The sequence below is a fragment of the Dromiciops gliroides genome, chromosome 1 (assembly GCF_019393635.1).
Source record: "Dromiciops gliroides isolate mDroGli1 chromosome 1, mDroGli1.pri, whole genome shotgun sequence".
NCBI classification, from domain to species: Eukaryota; Metazoa; Chordata; class Mammalia; order Microbiotheria; family Microbiotheriidae; genus Dromiciops; species Dromiciops gliroides.
In genome coordinates, this window is record NC_057861.1 from 369,173,938 (window position 1) to 369,194,919 (window position 20,982).

Sequence of the window (20,982 nt, forward strand, 5' to 3'; positions counted from 1 at the left end):
CCTTCATTGTAGTCAAAAACATAAATTACACTTATACGGAATCATAGGGCTAATATAGCTCAATTCCATTTTTTTCTTTAATAAGAACACTAAGGTCCTCAAAGATAGATGTCAAGGTAAAAGTCACATGTGGTAGAGCTCAGGTCTGAACCTTGATGCTATGATTCTACATCCAGGACACTACATCATAGCAAGCTGCAATCGAGGTCCAAAGAAATGAAGTCAGTTTCATAGTTCCCCATTATTCAGTGTGAAAGAAAGGATTTGAACACAGTCCATGTCAAGGCTAAATCCTAGGGTCTTTTCAACTGGATTGGATTCCATCATCAAAGAAGACTGGCCAGTTTTCCCAAACCAGATTCTTCATATCATATTTGGATTTCACCTCTGGTAACTGGTCTTTAAAATTAATAAAGAAAAGCTAAGACACCACCTATCATCCAGAGGGACAGAATGACATACAGAGACAGAGACACAGAGGGAGACAGAAACAGAAATAACAAGGTAGGTAGATTATTATTTCTCCAATATAAAAACGGCAATGCAATATACCTTGGATCTACTACTGTTACTTTTGTATAATGGTTTCTATTTTTTCAAAGCACTTTCATGAAATATTTGCTCATTTGATGCTCACAACAGCCCTGTGAGATTTCTAGGGAAAGCACTCCATTTGATAGACAAGGAAAAAAGAGAAATAAGAGAGGTTAACAGACCTGTCCAACTAGTGGAAGTAAAACTAGATAAGAGGTATCCTGACCTAATTCCAAGTTCAGCAGCAGCTTTTACTACATCACATTGAGCAAAAGATCTATTATTGATGAATCAATCTAGGGATTTGGAGGCAGTGTCTGTCTTTTGATGTTATCAAATAAAATACCCTTCTACCTATCTCTTTCTTTGCAAAAACAGTACAAAGTTTAGAAATACCTTTGGGTAACAAAATGGCTTTCATCCTCAATTTTCATGATTTTCATGTTATTGACAATAACACTTATTCTAGTTAGCAGTGCCAATGAAAATGTAGTTCAGGTCAATCATATTTTCAGAACTCAGTGTTTACTGAAGTACTACTACCTGTGCCAAGGGCATCATTAACTTAGACAATTAAGTTCAATGTCCCAGTTTCTATGACAAGTACTAGCTACTATATTTAGCTTCTTGATTTTATCTTTTGCACTGCTTAAAATTGCTTGGTTGCTCTTCTGCCTCCTAAGGAAGAAAAAACACATTTCTGCAATTTTTTTGGTCTTCTTCCAATTCCCCCTAATGCCAAAGGGTGATAAACATGGATTGTCACCATAATTAAGTCAAAATGCTATTCTAAGAAGGTTGGTCCAACAAAAGGGCCATTGTTAAGATGGTTACTTCTAATACAATCTAATCATTAACTCCAAGGCCATTTCTGAGGACATTTCTAGCTATTATCCATCACTAAAACTGGTTTATGGCTCTACTAATGTACTTTAAAATAACTTAGTACAAATCATGATCAAACAGCTGCAGTGCAATATACATCATTTTCTCATTAACACACTGATTTCTTTACCTATTACTAGGCAGGAGGTTTTCAGTTAAATATCATTGTAGCATTTGCATTAATTTCCTTTATCAACTATTCTCTTAATCCCCTGCCCATTTGCTTCCCCCAGAAAAAAATTACTAAAAGGGCAATGACTAGTGTGGACAAGAATATTACTACTGTAAAATAGAATGTTTTTATTGTCTTAGTTTAAAAAGAAATTTATTCTGCATTGGTTTTAGCACATATAAGCAAATACAAAAGAAAATGCAAACTTAATGTCCAAACTAATTCAATTCAATCTTAGTACTTTTATGCATTCATAATGTATAAAGCTATGTGGACATGGGCTCTGTAACAATTCTCATATATGTTAAAACTTCCCTTTTTTCAGGGGAGGAGAACAATGGAGTTGCATATCAATCAGCCAATCAGAAGAATTTCTGAGCCTCAATGCTGCTTGACATAGCCCTTATCCTTTGTAAGTGTACTCTAGCCAAATTTGTAGATGCCCGTAGCTTCCAGAAAGCACAGAACTAGCTTTGATCAGCTCTAGGGTAACCATGTGCAGAAGCTACAGACTCAAGTCCTTGCTCAGGACTTTTCAAACATGCTACTGCCTGTCTCATTGTGTTTCTGGATGTTCTCTCTTTTAACCCTCACTCCTAGCCTGAAAACCTCTAGAATATATAATCTCTCAGTTTTCACACTCCTCTTTGAACAGCTGGAGAACTCTCTCCCAATCTCTTCCCTTGTAGGATCTTCTTCTCTCCATTACAAGTCTTTTTCTCAGACAATAAATAAGTGTCAAGTGTCTGAGGCCAGATTTGAACTCAGGTCTTCCTGAATCCAGGACTGGTGCTTTTATCCACTGTACCACCTAGCTGACCCTAGAATATATTTTAAAGTTTAATTTGTTGCCTGTGGGAGAAAGGTAGTTAATACAGTTAGTCCTCATGATGTTGGAGGTGAAAAAAAGGGTTAACAGAAAAACCTAAGACCCAAGCTTTAATTCAGATATGAGCTCTCAAAGTGAGTCAGATGCCAGTTAATGGATAAATTACAAGTCAAGATGCTAGGTTCTCTTACCCACAGAAATCAGGATATAAGGAACAGAAGGAAAGAGGCCATGATGACCTTAAATAAATTGACAGGTTATAGAAACAAACCAGAATAAATGAAAAATGAATATGTTTTGAAACTAGTTGTGGGAAATAGAAAGAGACATACACAGAAAAGGCCAAATGTGTCCCCAGATTCACCTTATGTCATGTAAACCCAAAAAAACACACCTCCACAGAAAAAAGTACCTGCCTCAGGGGTTGGTTTAGGACTCCAGGAACTCCAAATTAGGATAAGCCCTCCCCTGTACCTCCCCAAAGGTGGAGATTATAATAATGAGACTGATAAATAAATTTATCCATACTATAAATATAACTGTCTTTTCTTTCACTATTTGAGAGATACTTTCCCACTCTTCTGGTTCTATCCCTGTGGTCACCCACAGTATTGCAATAAAACCTGGGAAATTGAGTCACTGAGTCTTATAATTCTTTTGGGATGACAGGATCAATTTGACCCTAAATTCCATCCCACATCACTCAAATGCATGGAGCTACTCTTGGAGCTATTTCTGTATATATGAAAAAAACACCTATCAAGTAATTGATGACCAGCTTTGGGTACCTACTCTTTTCTTGGCACTGTGCTCTCATACAGTGATAGAGAAGAAAGGATAAGACCTGAAATATTCCTTTCCCCCCTCCCCCAAACTATAGTCTAGATGGAAGACAAAACAATCAAACATGATACAATTAAAATGAAATAAAAGGCAGTCTACAATGGGATCAATCAATAGGCATTCATTCAGTGCCTGTTATATTCCAGACAGGATGCTAGATACTGATTAGATTATAATTGATAGAGCATTAGTGTCAAAGTCAAGGTATCTGCTCTGCTACTAATTAGTACCATGATTTTAGACGGTTCATCTAGTCTCAATTCATTTCAATTTCCTCATCTATTCAATTAAGTGGTAGGACTATTTGTCACTAAGGCCCCTTTAAGCTTTGAAATCCTATGATATAAAAAAAAATGTGTGGAACTAACCAAGAATGAAATAATATTTTTAAAGGATAGCACCTATGTATATTTGAATGGTTGGGGTAGAATTCATAGAGGAGCTGGGACAAAGTTCAAAAGGTGACATTAGTGAGTGTCTAGATGTGTTAATGCATTAGCAATGAATGGTAAACACAAAGTGTAGTCAATCCAAAGGTGGTAAGTCTCTAAGGTCACATATAGAAAGGTGTTAAGAGGACATTCTAAAGTCATCAAGTATTCATCCCAAAGAGTTGGTTAAAAAAAAAAGAAGGGAGGTCACAAAAGAGGTTATAAGAAGGGTAGTGACCTTCCTGCTTTTTATAAATCATTGCCTACCCACTGCAGCTTGATGATATCATGAGGTACAAGATCATTGAGTACACCTTATCCAAATATAGACTCAGACTGGAGCCAGGAAAGAATCATCAGAAATGACCAGACAACCCTATGCTGTTGCTTTTTCTGTGTTGTTGGGTTTTGTTTTGTTTTTTTTAAACTGGTCTTCTTAGGAACCACTGGCCATTCATGAAATCTCATGGGCAGAGACATAGGAAGAAAGGATTATAGTTTGGAACCTAGGACCCAATTAGTATGAATAATGAATCTCAATAAATCATTACTATTTGAATTCAAACTAATGGAAATTATAATTATATGTAAAATATAGTAATTAGTTCTAGCCAAATGGAAATATGCAATGAAAATTCTAATAATGCAACCTCTTTGCAGGATTTCTTACTCTCACTAAGGGGGATCTAATATTACTATCCCCCTGCTTCCACTTTACAGAGTCCTTCTCTTCTTTGACTACATGCATAGATCAAATACCATCTTCTACATGAAGGCTTTCTTTGACCTCCCTTTCTACTATGATCTATAAAGCACTATCTCTTCCAAACGACTTTGTATTTAACTACTTTTAACACATTTATATGTGTTTACTTATATTGATGCTGTTCTAATGAATATATGGACTTATTTTTCCCTACATTCCATCATAACATAAGTTCCTTTGGAGTAAAGATTTCTTCTTTCTTTGTACTTGTAATCCTAGTGCCTAACACAGGGCCTGGTAATTAGTAATTAACTAATTGACCTCTGCCGGTCCAGAGAGCAATATAAAAATTCAATTTCAGGGGAAAACATACATACATATAAGGGTGTGTATGTGTGTATGTATAATGTGTTCGTGAAGGGATATTAAGAACAACAATTTGAATCAGGGACCAAAAAAAGGAAAAAGACCCATAAAAGAAAATTATTTCCTGAAAAAAATATTATTTTCAAAAGGATGGAGATATATCATGGTTAATGTTACCAAAACATTTAAAAATTGATAATAAAGGTATATGGTATGAGGCTACCCTAAAATGCTATTCTCTGGGACCATGATCTAGGTAGGGCAGTTAAAAAAAGTGTTTCTGGGCTTCTCATCACCTAAATAACATTGAATGATGATACTAATAAACTGAATATTTTTAAATAGATGGTTATAATAGTAGTAGGTTGTAGAATGTTTACCTAATAAAAATTCAATAAGTGTTTCTGAATGAGTGTTTATTGGCTGAAAACATTTTTATCAAGTATAAAAGAAGAAGTCACTACTGAGCATAGCAATACCACTTCTAGTCTTCTACAACAAAGTGGTCAAAAAAGGAAGAAAAAGAACTTCACACACAAAAATATTTGTAGAAACTCTTCGTGTGGTGTCAAAGAACTAAAAACTAAGAGGATATCCATCAATGAGGAAGTGCTTCATCAAATTATGGTATAGAATGTAAGGAAATAAGTGGTTTCAGGAAGACAGGAAAGACTTGCATGATTTGATGTAGAGTAAACTGAGCAGATCCAGGAGAACATTGCATATTATAAAATCAACTAAACTTCAAAAGACTTAAAAATTCTTATCAATATAATAATAGTAATAATGAACAACATTTATATAGGTCTTTATGATTTCCAAAAAAATCTGAGGTTATTATCTCATTTGATCCTCACAAATAAACCTGGTAGGTAATTGATATCATTATCCTAATTTTACAATTAAGGAAACTGAGGCAGACAGAAGTTAAGTGACTTAACAAGAGTCACACAGTTAACCATAACACCATCTCTTTAACAAATAATCTTGCACAATTTCCTAGAGCAACATAAGGTTAACATATTTGCCCAGGGTCAAGTTTTTAATCTTCTGCCTACCTTTATTTCCTTTTTACAGATGAGGAAATCTGGAAAGGTGAAGCTATTTTTTCAAAAGCACATATCTAGCAAGTATGAATCAGGGATGGATTCAAAGCCATGTCTTCCTGATACTAAGTTGAATATTCATTCTATTTAAGTACACCATGTACCACCACATACCTATCAGCTTGGCTAATATGACAAAAAAAGGAAATGATAAATGTTGAAGAAGATATGGGAAAATTGGAACACTAATGCATTGTTCGTAGAGTTGTGAACTGATCTAACCATTCTCAAGATCAATTTGGAACTATACCACAAAGGCTATAAAACTATGCATACCCTTTGACCCAGCAATTCTACTAGTTCTGTATCCCAAAGAGATCATAAAAAAGGGATAAGGACCCACATGTATAAAAAATATGTATAGCTGTTCTTTTTGTGGTGGCAAAGAATTGGAAATTGAGTGGATGAGCCCATCAACTGGGGAATGGCTGAACAAGCTGTAACATATGAATGCAATAGAATACAACTGTGCTTTAAGAAATGATGAGCAGGCAAATTTCAGAAAAACCTGCAATGACTTACATGAATTGATGCTAAGTGAAGTAAGCAGAACCAAGAGAACACTACACAGTAACAGCAACATTGTGTGATGAACAGCTGTGATAGACTTGGCTTTTCTCAACAATACAATGATCCAAGACAATTCCAAAAGAGTTATTCAGAAAAAGAGCTATGGAGTCTGAATGCATATCAAAGCATGTTATTTTTCCTTTTTTTTTCTTGTTTTTTTTGTTGTTGTTGTTTCTTCTTTCTTGTACTTTTCCCTTTTTGTTCTGATTCTTTTCTCATAATATGACTAATGTGGATATATGTCTAACATGATTGTAACATATATAACTTGTATCAGATTGCTTGCTGTCTTTGGGAAGTAGGAGAGAAGAGAAGTAGGGAAAATTATTTGCAACCCAAAATCTTACAAAAATGAATGTTGAGGGGCAGATAGGTGGCACAATGGATAGAGCACCGGCCCGGAGTCAGGAGTACCTGAGTTCAAATCCAGCCTCAGACACTTAACACTTACCAGCTGTGTGACCCTGGGCAAGTCACTTAACCCCAATTGCCTCACTAAAAAAAAAAAAAAATGAATACTGAAAACTATGTTTACATGTAATTGGAAAAAAGAAAATTAAAGACTATTTTTAAAAAATAACTACATAATAACTAAAGAACAGAAAACAATGGTATTAACTGAGATTCCATTTATTAGAAAACAGTGGAGAAAAGGGAACTTAATGTACTTTAGATATTCCCTCAATAAGTATGTACTGAGCTATTCCCCAAACTCACAAATTTCTAGGGGGACTTCACAAAGGAGGCAAATATGAAAGTGTTAATTTTTAAAGTAATTTTCACCTTACATAATTTAATTAATTATGTAATTTTAATTAAATCAACAAATGTTTATTAAGCAATACTACATGGAAAATACTCCTCTCAGTTGTTAAAAAGAACTCTGAATAAAGTATGAACATGAGATTGATTCCTAGCTATACCATTAACTAGCTCTGTGACCCTGCACAAGTTATTTATTCACTAATTTCTTTAATATGTATTGTGGGCCTAAGGCTAAGGCACTGAAAACAAGTGAGAAGGAGGAAAATACAAGTGATGAAATATCAACATTTTGGTGTGGAAATGGGAGTGGTTATATCAAAAGGCCTTGATCGTAGTAAAATAGAAAATGAAATCATCAGCTGAGTTTAGGGGATTATGAGAATTAGATACTTCACTAAAAAGGACAGCTATTTCCCCATTTTAGTGTCTCAGATTTTCATCTATAAAATGGGGACAATTAGACCTACCTTAACACCTGTCAAGGTTAAGTGTGAGGATCAAATGAAACCATGGCTAAGGAAATACAGTAAAAAGTAGTGTAAAGTACTATATGAGATATCCTTAACATCATCACCGATATGTTTAAAATAAGGTTAACAGAAACTAGGAATTGCTTTCAGTGTCTCTGGAACAATTCCAGTACCATTAGGGAACCTGTCTGGATCCAGAAAGAGGTAAAGACAAGTAAATAAAGAAGAGGGCTCTAGGGGTAGTGAAAATCAATGAAGCCAAAATGGACCATTTTGGTTTCATTCATCTGTGTAGGCTCTTGGATCCTGTTTGAAGTTTTCACTTCATTTACTTTCTTCACCTTTTTATTGCCTGTTCAGCTTTTCTTTTCTTGAGGAAGTCTCCTACTAAATACACTTACTTGCCAGTGACGTGTATCAATATAAAAACTAGGGACTATTGACAAAAGGTGATTCCTTGTTGTCTCTATTCTGTTGGATAACTAAGTGGCAAGAAGGATGATAATGAAGACAATTAGTAAAAAGAGGTCAGTTTAACAATTAATAAAACTCTGGTCATATCCATATTGATCTAACCCTGATCACACCCACTTTCTACCCTCCATAGGGCTCATATTGCTTTTACCTTGGAAGGACAGCAATGCTTTCTGTGGAGACTCACCACTCTCCTGAAGAAGGATCTCCTTTTGGGCAATATGGATAACAGGGTTTTTCTGCTTCCCTGGATAAAACTGCCTGCAGGTGTTATTGCTTTCCTTTACTACTAGAGACTCATAAGATTACCAGTAAAATATGGACTGTCCAGAGGAGTTCTTTCTCTCATAAGATTTTGGTGTGGCAAAAATGTCAGGTCAAAGTAATAATAACTCATGATGTGTTTATCCCCTTTCTGCCCACATAAAAAGTGATTTGGAAATGTGATTATGAGTTGAATGTGAGTGTCAAGATGGACGGCTTAATCCAAATATTTAATTTCTTAGGTTATCACACTGACACCTTTACAGCAGAGTAATTCAAGGTGCTCATAGATACCTATCATACTTTGCTAGCTCGATGGATGTCTGTGCTGGAATAAACTGCCAGTAAGTCAATTTCTCTGGCAATCCCAACTCTATGCAGACAGTCTCATAGATGCTACTACATGTAATTCAAACCAGCCAGATTTAACTTTAGCTCCAGTTAACATAGGTTATAATTTTGCCATTTCTAGGCATGAAATTGTTTAGAAACAGTATGAAGTGTATTAGTAGATAGGAAGGGGTGGATGGAAATCAGGCGGACTAAAGCCAGATGGAATTGGCATGCTACAAAAGGTAGTTATTAGGAAAACACATACATATACATACTCATACACACATTCACATACATTCCGAACCATGACACATGTCGAATGTTGGGGGTAAGGGAGACAGTAACATAGAAGATAAATAATATGTATTAAAATATTTAAGTCAAACTTTGCCCTGACATTAAAGGCTCTCAGTGTGTATAATTCATACACATGTGTATATGTATGTATGTATGTATGTATGCATATATATTCATTCTGTCTATATTCTGAAAAATGTCTTGACAAAGACATTTCTTTCTATGGAGCATATATAAAATAATTCTTTAACCAGTAACTTCCCACTTCTTTGCATTTACATGAAACAAGATTGAATAATACTAGATTAAATAGTCTGTTTACTTGGTATTTCAGGGCTTTTGTTGTGTAGATGGAGAAAAACAAGCAAAAGAATCAGGCTAGTACTTACAGAATGGAAAATGTAGTTGTCAGGGAATAATTCTATCTCAGGATCATTTGTTTCATTTAAAAAAATGCTAAACAATAATAACTAGGTAGGCATTTCAAGCTTTGTTATGTCAGAAAACAACTAATTTACTATTTTGCTTATTATATTCATGGGATACCATCTATAGTTAATGAATTACAAATTTTTATAAATAAATATAAATGTAAAGAAACAGAGGTGATAAGTACAAATGAAAGAATTTGCAAATCTGTGAAAAATCTGTGGCATTTGCAAGCCACTTCAGTGCATTAACTTTGTAAGTAAGAATCAATCATTTACATTCTATATAGACAGTCTGGGCTAGAGAAAATTAAATAATATTCTACCTGCAGATTTTTGTGAGCTCTTTATTTTGTATCTGGAATGAGTATTTTGCTTTTAACTTTGGGTAAATGTGAGAACATCCTAATAAATCATAGAGAACACTGCAGAAAGCATTGTTCTCTTCCAGTCCAACTTCCCACTCTACTGAAGTGCCTAACATTCCCTTTGATAAGGTGTGTTATAATATGCCTGGGAAGACACTGTATCTTATATACACACCTAGTAATAAATTGAAAGCCTTTTATGTGTGTGTCAAAGGAAGTTTACTTTTTATTTTCCCATTTACAAGTATTAGGGTTTGTTTTTTCTTTTTTTGCAATTTTCCATGAGACAAGCCCATTTATCTTACTCTGATCTAAAGCAAGTATAAAACAAATAAGCTCATCTATTTTGCATTTCATCTGCAATATACAAAGTAAGAGCACAGTCCTTACTAAAATGAGATGGAAAAGTACAGGAGAGAGGATGCATGAAGGACAGAACTTTTTTATTTTTGTTCTTCTGGACTCATCTTAGTGTTACATTTTCTTCATTTAACCTGTTTTATACACTATACACAGTAAACCAAAAATTAAGAAGAGATTAATAATAATAATAACAATGGTTTTCTCTCATTTTTGCTACTAAAGGTGATCAAAATAAACATACAAAAAAAGTCATTTAGGAAAAGTTGTACAGGGAAATTTTCAAGGTCTGCTTAGCTTTCAAATGTTAACTAGTAAAAGTCTGGTTCATTATTTACTGGGTCTCATTCTACTATGCATTCTTCTAATGAGACTAGCTAGCTCAATATTCTCTTTAAACTTGATTGTATTCAGAGATATATGAGTCAATAACCCTGTCTCTCGAAAAACTGGTATCACACTTTTTCAATGACAGAGTCAAATATGATTTAGCATGTGCTTTAAGCATAAATGGACTAATTGGTCTTTAGTGTGCTCCATGGGAAGTTATTTTTAAAGACGTCATTGTTAGGAAAATATGTATTTTCCTCAACTTTCAAAACCCCCCACAAAATTTGTTTTAAAACATTGTTGGATTTTGCCATCCATGGTACTACCAATGGGATGGAGGGAATTTTGAGGCTTAAAAGGGATCATGGAGATGATCTACTCCAAGGTCTTAATTATACCTTGGACTAGATCGTCTCCAAGATCCTGAAGATCTCACTCACACACACACACACACACACACACACACACACATTATAACATAACATAACATCTAGCTGTTTCTTGTGTCACATTAGCTAGAGTTTATAACCAGAACTATTAATAATCAATAGCATTTGGGGCAGCTAGGTGTCACAGTGGATAGAGCACCACCAGCCCTGGGGTCAGGAGTAACTCAGTTCAAATCCAGTCTCAGACACTTAACACTTACTAGCTGTGTGACCCTGGGCAAGTCACTTAACCCCAATTGCCTCACTTAAAAAAAATCAATAGCATTTCATAACTCATTAGTTATGAAAAATGCATGTTTTTCATAACGTGAAACAGTAATTTTCTTTCACTATGAATGATGTATGTGTATGTGTGTGGTAATATGTTTCATGATATAAAATATATTAAACATAGTCATAGAATTAAATAATGATAGATCTAAGAGTTAAGCCCAAGATTGCCTAGGTCAAATGCCTTCTTTCTGCAGTATTTTGATCTCTTCTTGTTCAGTCATCACATGAGAATGAAAATGCACTAATCTAAAGCTTTTAACACACACTTCAACAGAGGATACAAATATTGATGAGAGGATTAAAAATAATATATTAAGGAATATTTAGATATATCTTTAATATATTTTGTAATTGTCTTCATCTATATTTGTTATTATACACTGAATATTTTATTTGAAACAGAGCATGAGTTAGATATAACCCTTTACTCTAGAGAGGGGTTCTTAACCTGTAATCTATGAACTATTTTGGTAAAGAGGTTTTCTTTGTATGCTTATGTATTAAAAAAAATATGCTTGAAAATTGTCTGAGAAGGGCTCCATAAGCTTCTTAAAAAGAGGTCCATGACTCAGCAAAAGGTTAAGAACTTATGACCTTCATTAGGGAAATATGAAAATAGCTAAATTCTTAGTTATTGGGTCTAATGTTCTGTGGCAAGAGATGACACAGAATTTCGGGATTTTTTTATTTAGTTCATAGAAATCACCCTTTCTTACTTGTACCAGGCCACTTTAAATTATCTACAGGGATTGAGCATCTCTTAGAAGCAAATAGTCATTAGTGTAATGATTGGAATGACGTTACTTGCTGGAGACTTACTGTAGAAAAACTCAGCCATGAGGTGAAGGGCAAGACCATGCATATTTTCTTTGGCATCAGGAAGTGATGTTTGCTTGTGGGAGGAAGAAGGGGGAGCCTGGCACTCTGACTCTCTCTCTTTCCTGTGGACTCTGGAGGAGAGTGGAGCTAGGAATGCTCTCTCCTTTTAATAGATAGAGGAATCTAGACCTTTCTCTCTTTACCAAATTCTTATTCTCCTTAATAAATGCTTAAAAGTCTAACTCTTGCTAATGCTTATAATTTATTGGTGACTAGTCATTGGATATTTTAGACAGTATAGCTAGAATTTTACCCTTTACAGATGGCTGACCACGAAGAGGAAAGCTGAACCTCAGTCTTCTGATCTTCGGGTTGGGTAAGAAATTTCCCCTACTCTGTCCCTTTAAACTGCTAAGTACCTTTAAATTTTCAAATGGACCTTTTAAACTCCCTAATTACCCTATTTTTGATTTTAGTTTGTTTAACCAGACAAATTCCCATCCCTTCATGGTTGCCATCTGTAAAGGCTAAAATTCTAGCTGTACTGTCTAAAATATCCAATGAGTGGTCGCCAATAAATTATAAGCTTTGGCAAGAGTTAGACTTTTAAGTATTTATTAAGGAGAATAAGAATTTGGTAAAGAGAGAGCGAGAACAGTCTAGATTCCTCTATCTATTAAAAGGAGAGAGCATTCCTAGCTCCGCTCTCCTCCAGAGTCCACAGGAAAGAGAGAGAGTCAGAGCGCCGTGCTCCCCCTTCTTCCTCCCACAAGGAAACGTCACTTCCTGATGCCAAAGAAAAGATACATGGTCTTGCCCTCAGATACCTTCACCTCATGGTGGAGCTTTTCTACAGTAAGTCTCCAGCAGGTAGCATCATTCCAATCATTACAGTATATTAGGAAAGTGAGATGGTATGAATAATTTCCTTTCTGAACTGTGCATCTATAGAAATAAAGTTTATTTTCCTTAATGAATATATTTTCAATCATCTTTCCATGAATAAATTAAACTGAAATTTGATCTCCCTATAAGTGTATAAAATAAATTTAACAAAATACTGAATATATAAGACAAATAGAATTCCCATAGAAAATTCCTGATACATATACCTATGTTTGCTTTTTAACATTTTAATAAACTTTCACAATTACTTAAAATTCCTCAGGTATACTTAGACATTAATCAATCAACACTTTCTACATGACTATAGTCTTTTTGGTGTTTTTTTGTTTTGTTTCTTGCGGGGGAATGAGGGTCAAGTGACTTGCCCAAGGTCACACAATTAGTAAGTGAATATAGTCTTAATAATCAACCAAAATATTTTGCTCATGTACCCATCAATTTTACTTTTACTATCATCATTAGAGCATTGGATGACAAAAAGGGTTTGTATCTAGATTTCTCCCTGTAACACTCTTCTTATGCTCCTAATGTTTTCCATCCATTTAATCTTAGTTAATTAATTTTTATTAATAAATGTCAACTATGTATCTAACACCATGATAAAGCTGGATACATATAGGCAGGCAAAAGACTGTCCCTGCCTTTAAGGAGTTTGTAGTCTACTGGGGAAAGCAACACATAAAAACATAGAGAAGGAAAGAAGGGAGGGAAGATATTGTACACTGGGAGATGATGAAGTCATGGCAGCCTGATAGGAGGTGTCTGCTATTGTTCCCTCATTGAATGGAGGATCTGGAAAGAGCTCTCTATTATACACACTCCACCCTTTCCAATGAGAGCAAGGGAGGCGAACCATGGGTACGGATACCGAGATGCATTAAGTTTCAGAGATGATGTGGTCTTGCAGGAAGATGAGATACTGCAGACAATAATGAAGTCCAGCAGAACAGCCAGGTGAGAAATAATGAGGTAGATGCCTTGGATCCCCCTAGATAAAAGGAGGTAAATGGAGAATCAGGGAGGAACTCTCTGATATCCACTCCTACCTTCCATACTCTTTACTCGGAGAAATTCAGGGTCCAAAGGCAGGGCTTAATGAGGAAATGTGAGTTTCAGAGTTGATTTGATCTTGAAGGAAGATGAGTTTCTAGAGATAATGATCAGATAATGAGATAATGGACAGAGAAGTGGAAAATATTCCCAAATCTCCACACTTATATTGCAATACAGCCCCAGGAAAAGTATATTAAAAATAAATGTATATGACATATCTCTGACCAGGATACTCTAGAAGCCTATATAAATGGTCATTTAATAATTATTCCTTATTATGAAATGATATCATAAAGACTATGGGTGGAACGGTGCCTAGATTATTGACTCTTTCATCTTGAATTCTATAAAGGGATAAGACTTCTGAGCTGTTCCTGGGGGAGGAGGTGGCATGAGAAGTTTGACTAAGAAATACTTATCATACCTTGAGACCTTTGTGAAGAGTATGGGCCCTTTATTTCATACAGGAAAAGTGTTGTAGAAGCTATCAATATGTTACCAAACCTTCAAATAGTTTTAGATTTCCCAGCTACTGACATTCAGATGGGAGAACGGCAAGAATGGCCCTCTAGAAACAGGGTCAGGTAGGGGCAATAAAATATCATAATGCCATTGTAAACTCTATCATCTTTATCTCTACAGCTTGTTTAGTTTTATTTTTACAATTTCTCTTAAGTCTTTAACATTTTAAACCTCAACTCTTTCTCATCTGAATGGTTTGTTGTTTCCTATTTGTGAAACTTACTAGTTGAATTGCCTAAGAAAGCCATTTAAACTCTGTGCAGGGTGAATTAGTACCTTAGGTAGAGACTAAAGGAACAAGATCAGGATGTCTTGGATGTTAGGGTAAAGTTAATAGCAAGTGACAGTAAAATGAGAAGAAAAATGGAGAAAGGAACCTGTTCCCAGTCCCTTAGATACTTTTCTTCACTTTATTCTAAACCAAACTTTTAATGGAATAACACAATTGACTGTGACCAGGACCATCATGAAATTGGCATAAGGTTATTATTTGCTATCTGTGAAGTTTGAAAGTAAAATAAAATTTTCTCTACTGCTCACAGGTATTTTCAGAAGTAGGAATTCATTCACATATAGGTGTTTGGCATTAGAGAGCAATAGAGAGGGAAGCTGCAAGAGTAAAACCACGTGGGATGATATGAATTAATTATTGATTAATCAGAATTATTTTCTTTTCTAAATGGGCTATTCCTAATTCCTGCCAACATGCCAGATGGCATAAATCTTGTCCATACATACTTCTAATTATAGCTGTTAGTTATGAACACTTTAAACTTAGAAATACATATGAAATATATTTAGGAAAATAATGGAATTTGATAGGATATATTAGTGACACAGTATGTATTATTTACTTACTGTACATTTTGATTAACTGAGTTTAACTTAGAAATTTTTTTGTTGAGGCATATGCAATGTCTAGCACAGGCATGGGTAACCTCCTCTGTGTCATGAAACTTTTGGATGATATATGAAGCCAAAGGACTCTATCTCAGAAAAAATATTTTAAATGCACAAAAATATGAAAACAAAATATAGCATATTTTTAAAAGCAACCAGTGGTTCTTACAATTAGAGAGAATTCTTTTCACTACTCCCATCAATTAAAAATCAAGGTCTCCTCTGGACCAAATCTATACAGCCACAGTTATTTAGACAGTTAATGAACTAATTTAAAGCCTGCTGTGTTTTTTGTTGCTGTTCAGAATTACAAAAGAAAAATTTTCATCTTTTCAGTTTAAAGAATAAATTTGTTATTTTGAGGATATTAATATAACAAGCCTAACATCTCCACTTGTGTGGAAAAGACATATGGAATGAAATACAGAATGATAAGATATGCAAGAACATCTAAGGAATGATAAAATTACTGGTTCAGAATAAGAAAGAATGAAAGTAAATAGAAAGGGAAGTAAATTAAATATGTGGGATCATGGGTTTTATGTATTACTTGTACCTAAATATGAAATATGAATGATCAAAAATCAATAACACTGCTGTTACAGTTCCCTTAGACTATGTGAACTTTGGACATGGATCTGATACATGATACTGTGTAGGCTATTTCACTTACTTGTCATCAGTTTTTTCATCTAAAATGAATATGATTTCTACATGACCCTATCTAATTATTGGGGTAAGCAGGAAAGGTCAGAGATATAGAGATAATTCTTTGTGACCATATAATTTTTGTTACCATAATGAATGTGATATATAACTTACAGGATCCCTGCGCCACCTGCATCCTGCAAGAAAAAAGACAATTCAGTAGCCAAGGAAGGAGATCCAGTGACTCATGACCCTTCACTGTGTGCTATGGGCTGAATAATAACAATTGCTGAAGTATATTCTGAGTTTCAGCTCTGTTCACCCTATCATTCCAGGGTATGGGACTCTTTGTATCTATTGAGGTCACGTGTAACCCTAGAGCTGAAGGAATGGGGGGCAAAGGAAATGAGACATAAGGAGGAAAATCACAAGATAAAAACAAAGACATCATTGGTAAGTGAGCAAGCTAGCTGGCAAGAAGCAGTTGTGAGGTTAGGCATAGATGAATGGGCTTGTGCAGCCCCAAATTGGGGCAAAAGAAAATAAGGAGGGACAGCTAGGTGGCAGAGTGGATAAATACTGGCCTTGGAGTCAGTAGGACCTGAGTTCAAATCCAGCCTCAGACACTTGACATTTACTAGCTCTGTGACCCTGGGCAAGTCACTTAACCTCAATTGCCTCACCTTAAAAAAAAAAAAGGAGAAAGAATATAAGGAGCAGGGTCACTAAACTGTGGGGAATGGTAAATGTAATCAGGGATGGGGACTGACATGGAAAAAATTAGACACTTTGGATAGACTGTAACCTCTGTAGTACCCAGCAGGGAATCAGAGGAGGGACCTAGGATTCAGGAACAGGAAATAAAAAGCTGTGCTCTTGGTGTGCCTCCTCAGGACACCTGCTCTTGCAAGAATACTTTAATAAATGCTCTTTGCTTCACCACTGGCCTTTGAAGTTCTTGGTAGGACTGTTGTTTCTTATACTAGGAACTAAACAACCTTTAGGAATCAGGATGAACTTGAATACTTCTGAAGAGTCAAACTTGATCATAGCCACCAAATACTCATACTGACAAAACATAGTTCATCCAGCTTCCACTATTTACTCACATTCTCTCTTACCAAAGACTTATCAGTCATCTAACACGCATTTGGTAAGTACTTTGCACTATGCTAAGCAATAGAGTTTAAAAAGTCAGCTTAAAATTTTTAATATCCCCAGGATCTTACATTCTAATAGTGAAGAAAACATGACTTGTGCTCCCGGGTTCCACAGCCAATTTGCTGTTTCTAATCTGCAATGGCAGTGGTAGCCAAGTCAAATAGAAATAGGAACAACTTATTGGTATATATGGATTCCTGTGTGCTACATATTGACTGAATTTTTAAATGTAATGTCATTTATGTTTTATAGTATTTTTATTTATTTTGTTAAATATTTCTCAATTACATTTTAATGTGGATTGGCTATGCTTGGGAGTATTATAGTCTACAGCATAATTCTTGAGACCTCAGTGCTATGGATCAGAAAACTAGATAAACCATATTACTAAACTTGCATATAAAGTATTAGTAAATGGGCATTTAGTTGGCACCTGAAATATGAAGTTCCCTAGTTACTGAGTTATCATTGTACAAAGCTGTAAACCTCAGACCATAATCTGCTCACAATTTACAGAATCATTTTTTGTTTAAAATGTCTTTGCACCAAGTGCAAATATAACTTAATGAAGCAATGCTACAACAAAAGGAGTTAAGACTTTCATTCTACTTCACCATATCTTGATTTCCCATAAACACCTTTATCAACATTTGCATTGCAAAATCAGATATGCTGTCCTATGCTAGCTAGCACTCTGAGAACCTTTGTTATTTTGTTGTAGAAACAAAAGCCAACCAAACACTCATTTCAAGGGAGAGCCATGTGGCAATGCTAGTTTTTATTTCTTTTTAATTGTTTATAATGTTCAACATAGATGTGTACTTCCAGGTTAAATTCTCAGCACTTCTGCAAATTTTCACAGTATGAGAGTTAAGACAGCTGTGCATACAGGCACAAAAGACATGTTTCTAAGGGAAGTAATGCCAACTTTTACTTTTGGTAACTAACTTAAATTCTTGCCAAACGTGCTTCCCATTTTCATGCTATTTAATTTCAACAATTATTCAACTCCAATTTTTAAAAAAAGTTTCTTTAGAAAAAATACATGATTTATTAAGGATTTCTTAAACCATCAATGGTTACTATTTTGTTTGTTTTGTTTTCCCTGAGTGAATGACAAGATTTTTGTCATTATTTCTTGAACTAATCACAGTATTGGTGTCCTAACCTATTATGAACTGATTACTGTGACCAATTTTGCTTGCTTTTCTGATTCTTGTCCTTGTTATTTTTATATTTTAACCTCTAGCCAAATTCTAGATAGAGAAACTAAATTCTATACAGGCAAAATTTAGTGTTATAAGATTATTTTCCTAACTGAAAACAACCACAGAAGAAACTACAAACAATAAATTTAGTCATAGGAATCTAAGGGATTAGATAATCCAAAGTGTTTTACACCTAAAAATTATGATGTCCAGAGACTGAACCAATATTATACAGTTATTTGGTTATAAAGTTTAGACTAGAGCCCCTACTGTATTTTATTTATGGTGCAAGAAAGACCTTGGATTGAATCTTGTCTCTGATATTTATTAGATATAAAAACCTAGAAAAATCACTGAAATACTCAGAGCCTCAGTTTCCTTATATTTAAAATTCATAGTAATAATACTTGTAAATAATATTATTGGATTCTTCTTTCTAATCTATTCTAATTTCCTCTTCCATTTCATGAATGAAAGATGATGAAGTGAAAGGTAAAGGAAAATCTGTCTGAGGCCATTTCTTCCTCAGTCTACTTTCAGTTCCCCCTCAGACCCAGAAAGAGTCAAGGCAGCTGAAGTGTCAATGATTAAGAAGAATCCTAGTAGTCCAACTAGCCTTGGATATAGAATAGAGATTTTCCAAGGAAAAAAAAAGATCATAGGAACTAGAAGGGGTTGAGCTAGAGAACACTCAGTATCAGAGTAACCAGGTACAGGGTTAAGGGGTACTCCGGGTTATGTGCTTAGATGGGTATACTGTAATGTTTGTGTTGTGGTTTACCCTGTTGGTATCCTTTAAGTGTTTTTGTTCACAACCTAAGAATCCCCCAGGTAGGGGTCTTGAAAAAGTATCTTCAAGTTATTGGGGGGGGGGTCTGCCTGCTTTCAAAAAAGATAGTTCCAGGAAATTCAGCTTAGATCTGAGAATTCTCAAATAATGAGAAAGGCACATGTCACCTGAAAGGTTTTCTTAAGTGATATCCAAATTCAGTTGTGTGATTTTCTTTGTTTTTGTTTTTATCAAATAGTATTGTTCTTACTATTTACAAATTTCCTTTGTAAATAAGGTTGGTTTTCTTTTGATATTTGGGTAATGTGAAATAGTCTGTAGGAATTATAATTTTATTCGGTATAACCATTTTCTTAGTCCCAGACATTGTTCCACTTAGGCTCCAGACAATTGCTCCTCTGCTTAGAAGGTCTTGTTTAAGCAGTATCATTGAAAAGACCCAGGTTTGCTTCTTGCTGTGACCTTGCACAAGCCATTTTCCCTTCTCTTGAGCTATAGTTTCTTCATCCATAAAATGGGACAATTAATGACTACAGTTACTTAGCTCCCAAGGTTTTCGTGATGATTACATGACTAGATTATAACTTTATAGTGCTTGTTTTAGGAAAGTAAATGAAATGTTGATGAAACCTAATAGTTTATTGTATAGAGTAGATGCTGCCTGAAATTATGCTCTGAACCTGGAGTAATTTTGGGGAACTCCACACCTGAAGAACTCATGGGATACAAAAATAAATGTAAATTTATTATTGGGATTTTATTGAATGTCTCTAGCTTCCTTTTAAAATACTATAAAGCATTTGTATTATACCAAATACCAAATTATGGCAGCTATGGGGTACAATAGATAGAATACCAGGAGTATAATCAGGAACACTCTGCTTCCTAAATTCAATTCTGGCCTCAGGCAATGACTAGTTGTGTGACCCTGGGCAAGTCACTTAATCCTATTTGCCTTAGTTTTCTCATCTATAAAATGGATAGAGGATATGGCAAACCAATGCAATATCTTTGCCAAGAAATCCAAATGGGATCACAATGAGTTGGACATGATTGAAAAAGGACCAAACAATAAACAACTATGCCAAATTGCCTATAGTATTCGGGAATGAAATATTTTTGAGGAATTCCTTCTATTTTCTATTTACATGTTGAGACATTGCTGGGCAGGATATTCCTACTGTAATATCATGACTAATTGAACAATAAATGACAATTGAATTATTAAATAAGATTAAAATCTCAAATAACTTTATAAAGTTATTCTTAAATTAAGCAGTAGAATATGGAAGAATTTAAGTGAAGAAAGGAAAATCAACAATATGTTGGCTTTTTTCTTATGAAGGTTATAATCCCTGTATCTGAAGGTCTTAACTGTAGTTTATTTAAATCATTTTGTATAAACATTCTACATTTTCCCAGATTCAGAAAATTGCTTTGCTTAGTTTTAAACAGAAGAGTGAAGGCTTTGCTTACTAGAGCAGAATGCTATTTTGGTTGTAACTCATAGCTTGAGAGCCAGTGCCCAGCATTTCAGTAGCTTGGCATTCTATTGCAATAACAGTGAAATAAGACAGTAATACTTTGCATTTTGGTCACTGTTTGTTTAGCAGATCTCACATAATTATCTTTCTTTTCCATTTATGAATAAAGCAACATCTCACAACTGATGATAGCTCAGGTACTCTATTTCCTTGGATTACATTTGTTTGACTTGTGGTT

The 20,982-nt window shown here is 34.8% G+C and overlaps 1 protein-coding gene across 2 annotated transcripts in view; it reads right to left on the bottom strand.

The window, feature by feature from the left end:
- CDH12 (cadherin 12) overlaps nt 1-20,982 on the bottom strand; it is a 1,430,569-nt gene that overhangs the window by 1,032,102 nt on the left and 377,485 nt on the right. Inside the window, exon 1 of one of the 2 annotated variants that reach the window (XM_043974997.1) lies at nt 14,025-14,045. The exons of the other annotated variant lie outside the window; for it this stretch is intronic. The gene's annotated coding sequence lies outside the window, so the exon portion shown is untranslated. Of the gene's footprint in view, nt 1-14,024; nt 14,046-20,982 lie in introns of those variants that run through there. 2 annotated transcript variants of the gene reach the window in all.